The sequence below is a fragment of the Acanthisitta chloris genome, unplaced genomic scaffold (genome assembly GCF_000695815.1).
Source record: "Acanthisitta chloris isolate BGI_N310 unplaced genomic scaffold, ASM69581v1 scaffold10057, whole genome shotgun sequence".
Taxonomy (NCBI): Eukaryota; Metazoa; Chordata; class Aves; order Passeriformes; family Acanthisittidae; genus Acanthisitta; species Acanthisitta chloris.
Window position 1 is genome coordinate 11,896 of NW_008680932.1, and position 8,918 is coordinate 20,813.

Genomic DNA, 8,918 nt, shown 5'->3' on the forward strand with positions numbered 1-8,918 from the left:
TCATCTGACTTCTTGCAAAGGCATTTCTCCTGAAACTGGAGCAAGTTTGTGCCAAGACAAAAACCCTCACTTCGAAGACTGCTGAACACTGCTAATGTCTCCAAGAAGTGCGTATCAGAGTCCCCCAGCATCCCTCACATATAGGCTGACCGGGTCTCTGGCTCACTGATTTGTAAGGCCACAACCAAAGGGGGCTCATCTGCACCTCCCCTTGCAAATCAGAGGTGACTGAGCAGGACCAGAGCAAGGCACATGTCCATGCAAAGCAAAGCAAAGCAGAGGCAGAAACTGAGACCCAGGATAGCCACAGGAGCCAGTGCCAGCTCTTTTTAGCTCTGGTCTGTAGCTCAGCCCTTAGGGCAGAAGCAGCTCCAGTATTTTTCCAAAAAACACCATAGCAGCCACATGAACTCCCACATGCCCTGAGAGCCAAGGTCTCAGATTTTGCCAGAGTAAGACATCACCATATTGTGACATGGGCTGTGGTAGGAGTTTAGTCCCTTGCAGTGAACACTAGTTAAAGAGAGATGCTTGCAGCACATGTAACCACCCCCTGTGTAGCTCAAAATCACAAAATAATGGACATCAAATGGTTTGTTCTGGCCTCTAGGTGATCGTGGAACTGTGAAAAGTGATAAGGTGACTTTGTTTGTTTAAATGTGTCTGGTGTTTAACCATATGTCTACCTGAGTTGCCATCAAATGTTTGCCCTGATATGGAGTATTCTCTGGGTCCTCTGCCTTTCCACTACCCCTCCAGCAGCAGGGACTGCCCTCTGAGGAGTGCCTCAGCATTGCTGTTTGAACCAAACTGCTTTCTCTTGAGGCACCACACATGCTTAGCCTAAGGTATGACAGGAAAGCATCCTCCAGATCACACAGAAGTTTCACCTGCCTGAACAAACGGCATAAACCTTGAAGGCCTCAGCTCAAAAGTAGCTCCAACCTGATAGCCAGATTGTTTTGTCTCTGCAGATGCATTCATGGCATCCATGTAAAGAAGGCTCTGACCTCTAGCTGTCTGGTATGCGGCCAAGTGTCCTCATACAGGTTGTCTGCAGTCAAGCCAGCAGGGATGCATACAGAAGGCAGTTCCCAAACTAATCTCCAAGAGCAGCACAGACCAGGCCATTCAGTCCTTATCTTTAAAACACTCAGCTGTGGATCACGCAGATGTTGGTTTAGAAGAAACTCAAGGCATACAACAGTATCTCCAGATCTGCTCAGTAAGGAGGCTGCTGGCTATATCTGCTATGTGTGCCACACCTGTGCTGAGGCACACACAGCATAGCACAGAAAGCAGAGGTGTCAAGGGCTACAGTCTGCATCCCACCTGTAAGGGATTTAATATAGCACTGGCTTGTTTCTTTTAAGTGGGGCTGAGAAGTAAAGGGGGCAAAGCTGCTGGGAGCACAGTGTGCCAGGGAAATGAGCCACGGCTGGATGTAGCCCAGTACCAACAGACACACATGCTGCTGAGCACCTGACACATACATCATTTCTTTTGGTACAGGAGCCCATACAGGGCAGTGTTGGCATAGTCTTTTTCATTTGGTGGAGTCTTCTGGAGAAGTAGGCATTTGTCTGAAAGCAGTGGCAAACACTACTAGGTCAGTCAGCACACCACAATCTGCTTCCCTCATGTACCAGCCAGGTACCTGCCCACCTGCCACCAGCCAAGTTCAAGGGCCCTTTGCAGTGCCATGGCTCTCCCTGCTGTGGAGCAGCAGTAGAACATTTGAGTGTGGATAGATGTCAGTCAGTGAAAAGTCTGATACCAATATGAAGACCTTTGAGATGAACGACCCAACCCTCACCCCCAAAAAAAAACCAACCAAACCCCCACACACAATGCAAAAAACCCCTCTACTTCAGTTTCCCCACAGGCAATTGCACTTAAGAAGGTTCTTCCAGGGAAAGATTCTAATCCCCATGAGCAGACATGATGCTACTGCAACAGATGTCTACCTCCCTTTGCACACACAGGACCATCTGCTAGCATCAGATGTGCTTGAGGGCAAGGTCCCCAGCCAGAAGCACCCAAGAGGCTTAGCTACCCTACGTTCCTTGTTCTGAGAGAAATCACCTATAACCATGTGGTCGGCATACTTTGAACAAAGAACTCTGGTCATCTTGAACCAGGCCTTGTGCTCCATGAAAAGGAGAAATAGTCTTCATTCATATCTCTTCCTCTGCAGAATGAGACTACTTTTAAACAGTGGATGCAAATCCTCGCCCTTGGCTCACCAAATTAATTTCTGTTTGGTGCTAACTCTGGGGGTCAGTGGGAGCAATAAGAGAATGGCAGGGGAAGGTGTGAAGCTCAGGTTACTCTAAGGATGCCAGCCTTGCATCAACAGTTTGTTTCTAAGGGAGACCTAACATGGAGCACAGGCATTAGTTTTAGAAATACCTTTTCTCACAACCAAACTAGAAGAAGCAAATGCAGCAGAGAAATAGGATGCAGAGGTGGTATGCAGTAATGAAAACACAATCTGTGGCAGCAGAGGAAACTAGGGCAACATCTGCATGAGGATACCAAGCTGGGTATCTAAAGGGCAGTGGCAGAGTGACTGCTCATCTCTGACACCACCACTTCACCACCAAGACAGAAGAGTTTAAATCAGTCAACTCTCTAGTTAAATTAGAAGCCCTTCCCAACTAATACAAGCAGAAAAATCTCTATATCACCGTGGTCTGAATATATTTTCTCCTCTCAAGAGAAGAATTCACTCATCCATGTGAATGCAAACCCAAAGTGATGGTACCCACCCCCTAAGTACTTGCTAATAAAATAGAAATTACCTTCTACCTCAAGCATTGATTTTGTGATATCCTAATTTCAAGCTCCTTGCTTCTATGACATTCATTTGGTACTTCCACAAGACTGCTTCAGTTGAAGGCTGGAGTACTTATTCCCCCTGGGGCTGGCTGTTCCCAGCTTCTCAAGCAGGAGTCCCAAAGACTTCACCAGCATATGTCCTTCCAAGCATATGCAGTTCCCAGAATGCAACTGTGAGAAACAGGGAGTCTGAGCCTCACTCAAACAATTCATGTGCACCAGGAAAGTAAGCCAGGGTAGGGGTAAGAAGCACAGCCAGTCAGCACAGCACCACAAGGGTTATGGCTACGCCAGGGCTGAAATCTGCACGGTGAAGGAGGCTGCTTCTCCCCTGGAAGGGAAGGGAGACAAGCAGGGCAGTCTGCAGTATCAGTCACCAACATGCCACTGGGATACTCACAGTGTGGGAAAGTCTTGCTTGGCTAGAGAGGAAAAGAGGGGTGAGATTGAATTTATTAATGACCAATATCTATAAGAATAATCTCTTTTTAAAGAAAACAAAGGACTTGTTTTAAAAATGGTGTAATATTGGGGTTTTTTTTCAGCATTTGTACAGGCTCTGTCCTAGCAGATGTTGCATTTAAATTGGAATATGCATTTCTAGCAATGCTTTTTCATTCTACAGAGTTGAACAGATTTTGAAGAAGGAGGAAACATAAATAGATTCATATTTGAAAGCTGAAAGTCTGAACAGGTTTTTATAGTTTCTGGTAGAGACAGAGTAAGAAAGAAGAGAGAAAGAATGGCCCTAAACTAAAAAGAGTTGAAAGCAATGCAGTGAGTCTTAAGAAATGTAGTTTCCCTCAGACTCCATATAAAACCTTTTGTTCAATGTCTCAACACAGTACTCCACTATTGGGAAAATGTCATGTTTTTCCAAATGGTGAGCACAAAGTACTCTTTGCTGCTAAGCAGAGGGGCCTTAACAGCCTGGAGAAAGAGGCTGGCAGGAACCTCCTACAGTTCAACCAGGGGAAGAGCCAAGTCTTCCTGTACCCAGGGAGGAACAAGCCCTTGCACCAGTAGATGCTAGGTCACAGTCAGCTGTGAAGCAGCTGTGCAGACACCTGGGTCATGGTAGACCCCAGGCTCAGCTCCAATTTGGAGCCACCAAAGTGCCCTTGGGGCAAAGGCAGCTGATAGCACCCTGGGCTGCAGTAGGCAAAGCCTTGGCAGCAGGCAGAGGGTGGTAGGTGTCCCTTCCCCTTAGCTCACTGCACAGATCCCTCCTACTGTCTCTGGTGGCTGTTGACTCCAACTGATCAACCTTCCAACAGCTGCTGGGGTGGTGGAGCTGAGGGTGGCACTGGCATAGGACTTCTCTCCAGTATGGCCAGTGTCTGTCTTGCACAGGGGAGCTTTGGCTCCCAATGGGCTCACCCTGTGCGTAGGGGCCAGGCAGGCAGGGCCAGGCCCTGCAGCAGTGTCAGCGTTTCCCATGCCAGCTGCTCTCTGCTCTGCAGGGAGGCTCTCAGCGATGGCATGGCAGTGCTGAGCATGGACGTGCAGCTGACCCAGGGCTGCAAGAGGAGCAAGAAACATCTTGTCCTCCTCCTCCAAGAGGAAGTGATGGTGGCTAAGTTGCAGTAAGACCCTCAGAGCCCAGCTGCCCTTTCCCCAGCCCTGGACCTGGCACCAGGGCAGACACCCTGGCACCAGCACCAGGCTCTGGCACCTCAGTGCTGGATGCACCAGTGTCCATCCCAACACTGGCAGAAGGATGACAGAGCTCTGCTCAGGGGTACCCCAAGGAGGTCATCTCTGGCTCACTGCCTGCCACTCCTCTGAATAGACAGAGCACCATCCTGCACCCACAGCTCTGCCTGGCCCTGGACTGGCTGGGGGTGCTGAGTGGCAGGAAGGAGGTGGAGAGACAGGGAGGAGAGGAGGAAGGCAGCAATGAGGATGGGATCTCCACTGTATCTCAGGCAGGAGAGCAATTCCTGAGGAGGCCAAGGAGCAGGTGTCCTGCTTCCTGGCATTTGCTCTCCTGTGGCAACTTTGTGGAGGGTGGGTAGGTTTTTTTGTCATGGAATGATACATTGTAAGTGAAACCAGGAAGGTGATTTCTCCAATGTTTTAGGCACCTGCTTAATCCAAGGAAATGCCTGCAAAATCTCTCCACAAAGACAGGTTTCCAAAGCAAAACTTCCCACCACAGAAGGCAGTATGGCACCCAAGGGCTCTCTGCAGAGCTCTGTCTTGTGAGGGCAGAGGAAACCCTGGTAGAAAGAAGTGGACAAGCCTTTTCTTGGACAGAGGGGGACTGCAGATGCCCTTCCCAAAGATCCTCTAAATAAACCAAGGATCACCTCCACAATGTGTGAATATTGTGTTCCCAAGGGAGGTTTCCCTTGGAAGAAAGGGCTAATGCAAACCAGCCCAAGGAATTTCCTCTGCAGAGCAAAGGCCCTGCACTGTGGAACAAGGGCAGTGTGCATCTCTGCATGACACAGGTCCCTAAGGGCATTATTCTCCATGAGAATGAGGCAGCAGAGCCAGACTATCCCTAATGGCAGCACTAGCTCTCTTTTATGAACCGCACATGATTCCTTGTCAACTGTGCTTCCCAGACAAAGGGGAACAGAGTCATGCCTATTCCTGCCTTTGCAAGTTTGTCAGTGCTTTCTGGCTCTGATGTAGGTGCCAATTTCCTGTCCCTGGCTCAGCCCCTGGACCAGTGACCCCTGAGCTTCAGCATCTGATGACCACTGAAATAAAAAGGGCTTTTTTCTCTCTGGGTTTTACTTTTCCTCCCTGTCTTTAATTTGTGCCTGTTGCCTCTGATGTTCTCACTGGACACTCTGGAGAAGAGCCTGGCTCCCTCATCTTCATTCCCTCCTAGCATGTTTAGAAAGACACGTATATTTTGTTTTTATTTTAGGTTTATAGAGAGGTACATATTGATAAGACACACCCCCAACCCTGTGCCCCAGTGACAGAGGAAAGACTTTCCCTGGGGAAGAGACAGCAGCAACTGGCTGAGAGAGGAAATCTTCACCATGGTTTTGGCGGTAGGTGGAAAGCAGGACTGGTACTGAGCCTGTAACCAGTGAAATCACCAGTGCTGAGGCTGCGGCTTGGGTGTTCAGGAGACATATTTAGCCTCAGACAAACTTTTTCATCTTTTATTTTGGAGTATGGAGAAAGTAAAGGACTACAAAAAATATTCTACAGAGGGAGCTTGGATTAGGAGCTTGACTTCACCTGCTGCACATGTGTATCAGTGCTGGTACAACGGCTGGGTCCAGTATAAGAAAGTGAGTGTCCAGTCAAACTTTTCTTACAGAGGAGAGATCTAATAGGGGCTTTTAAATTGAAATTCATTGACACTAATCAGAGAGTTCACAGAATAAATAGTATGCATAAAACTTATGCCTTTGAAAATCTATTAACCATAATCATGAAACTACATGTTCTTGATATCCAGAACTGTGAATCATTTCAGAGATAATTAGTTTGCTTCCAGTTTATCCCAAAGAAGAGATTTTTGAAGCCTTTTTAGGATTAAAGGGTAAAAGTTCTCAAATAATAAATCATGCATTTTTAATTAAATTTTGGTCCTACTGAGGACAAGGGAAAAGTAGAATTGGAGATTAATTTATAAAATCACAAATATTAGAGCTAAGTATCACCACAGGTGTAGGTGACTGAAAGAAAAATACGAACATTTAAAGACATTCCTAGTAACCACAGAGGCTGATGGAACTCTGCCTTCTGTTTCAAATACCCCCTTGTTTAAATCAGATGTTCCCTGCACTGTAGTCAATACTAAAGACCTTTCAATGTTTTGGTATCACATGTTGTAGTAAAGACTTTTACTTTCTTTCCTGAATTTTCCAAATCCCATTCACTTCCCTATGGCCCACTTAGCTCCCAGTCGGTTTTAGGCTGCTATTTCCACTTCAGGGTTTCAAGAATTCTGAGCTTAGTTCAGCAAAGCACCAAAGTGTACACATAGCATAAGAAGATATGTCACTTTTTTAATGAGGTTATTACTAGATCTAGATGTATTTTCTTGTATAATTATAGCAAATTTCAGCTACAACCAATAATATTTTTCCCATCACTAAAAACAGAACAAGATTAGATCATTAAGATGAACATAATTTATAAACCAGTCCAGTATGTGGGAGCACAGAGCAAATGCATTCAGTTACAGAGTTCACACACATCTGTAAGTTAATGCACACAAATATGCACATGCACAATAGTTTGAAGATAGCAAGTGGCTTCTTTGTCTACTGTGATGTCCACAGCACTTCTCTTGATTAAAACTTAGACTGAAGGCTGTCAGACACCCAAAACAGAACATCCTTGAGTGCATCCCATTCAATCATTCTGATTGGGACTACCTAATAAATACATCCTTCCTTGGGATACTTCACTTTGCAATTACATTTATTATCTAATGGTTGGTTTAATGTACCTATGGGGTAATCAATCAAAATACACAAGCAACTATCCTTTCCTTATATTTTAAAGTAATCAGAATAGTCACTCTTTTATCCTTCTGCACATGGGTTTATTTTTTTTATTTTGCTTTGCTTTAGATGAGACTGAGCAGGGATTATATTTTCCTTATTTTCACCCATTTGTTTCCATAAACTAACTTTATTTTGGCTCTGATATGTCCAAGCACCAATTAGATAACATTTAATGACAACTGCAGTCCTATGGGATTTAAACACATGGAAGTTTGGTAATTTTCTCAAGAATTGCCAGTGAACAGATAAAACTCATGTTATTTGCTGAGTATCATTTGAACAGTACAGACATACCAATAACCCAGGCCTAACCTGAATTATGACATTAAAAACCAGTGGCTAGTTTAACTGTGCTGTTAGTCTTGGATTTATAACTATGTAACAGATAAATTGGCAGCATAATTTCTTTCACAGTTGCAATATGAAAACTACCAAATCTGTTCAGGCTTTAAAACAGTTTTAGTTATGGCAGAATCCTAATCAGCTGCAAAACCACCAGGTTTATAAAGTTAGTCAACTGGACATAGACTTAACATCAAACAGGCCTTGATATGAAACAAAACACAGGAGTATCTGTATGCTAGTTCTCTTTAATAGCAAATTATTTTGAAAAATAAAACCAAAACAAGAAAACAAGTCTCAAAAAATTCACAGACTTGTTGCATATAAGCTTAGTAACATTATATAAGCTTAACAAAACAATATTTCTCAAGTTAAACTGACTTAAGCCTTCGCAAACAGCAGATCCAGACAAAAAAAAACAATTAGCGAGACCAGCAGTATGTTTCTTGTTTAATTTCCACTTTAACATCAGTTATTTGTTAGGCATAAACTAGTTTCCCGAAATAAAAGAACCTGATGTGAAATTCATGTTGTCAGTGTTGAAAGCTCAGTGATAAAATTCTTATATCTCTATTTCCAAAAGGTCTGATTTGCTCTTCTGAAGAAATTTATCCTGTCTTTCTTCCAAGAAAACAGAGACGGAAACATTTTAAAAGCTGAATAACACTCAGGGATTTCATATTCCTATGAAAGAAAATGATATTACATTTCCTTAGAACATAGTCTATGCTTTTAGATTACTCTTATTGATATCTGTAAGTCTTTTAAGCATGGAAAACACTGAACTTTTGGGGAAAAGGGAAGAAATGACAGAAACAGTTGGCATACAGAAGCTATAAATTGAAACCAAAGAGAGAAAATTATCACCATACAAATCCCTCAGGCTCTTCTACATATTGTTTCTAGGTGCAACATCTTGAGGCAGATATATATATATGTATATATATCATCATATATATAACTAACATCAGATATTTGTGGGTGTCAATTTAACTTCAAACTTTTGGGAAAGAAGAACATCTCAGAGGTTGTTAGACTTATTCTGCAGTAAGATGACAATAAGTAGAGTCCTGTATTTGGTACACCCACTAGCTTCTAGAGAAGAGCCCATTCATAGTAATGTTAAGACCAAATTATTCATTTGTCTTGATTCAGCAACACAGGCTTACTGGGAAGCACATGAGCTGCTCAGCTCTAAGTGAGCAGCAATACAGCATTAGCCAATTTGCCTTGGTCAGCTCTGCACAG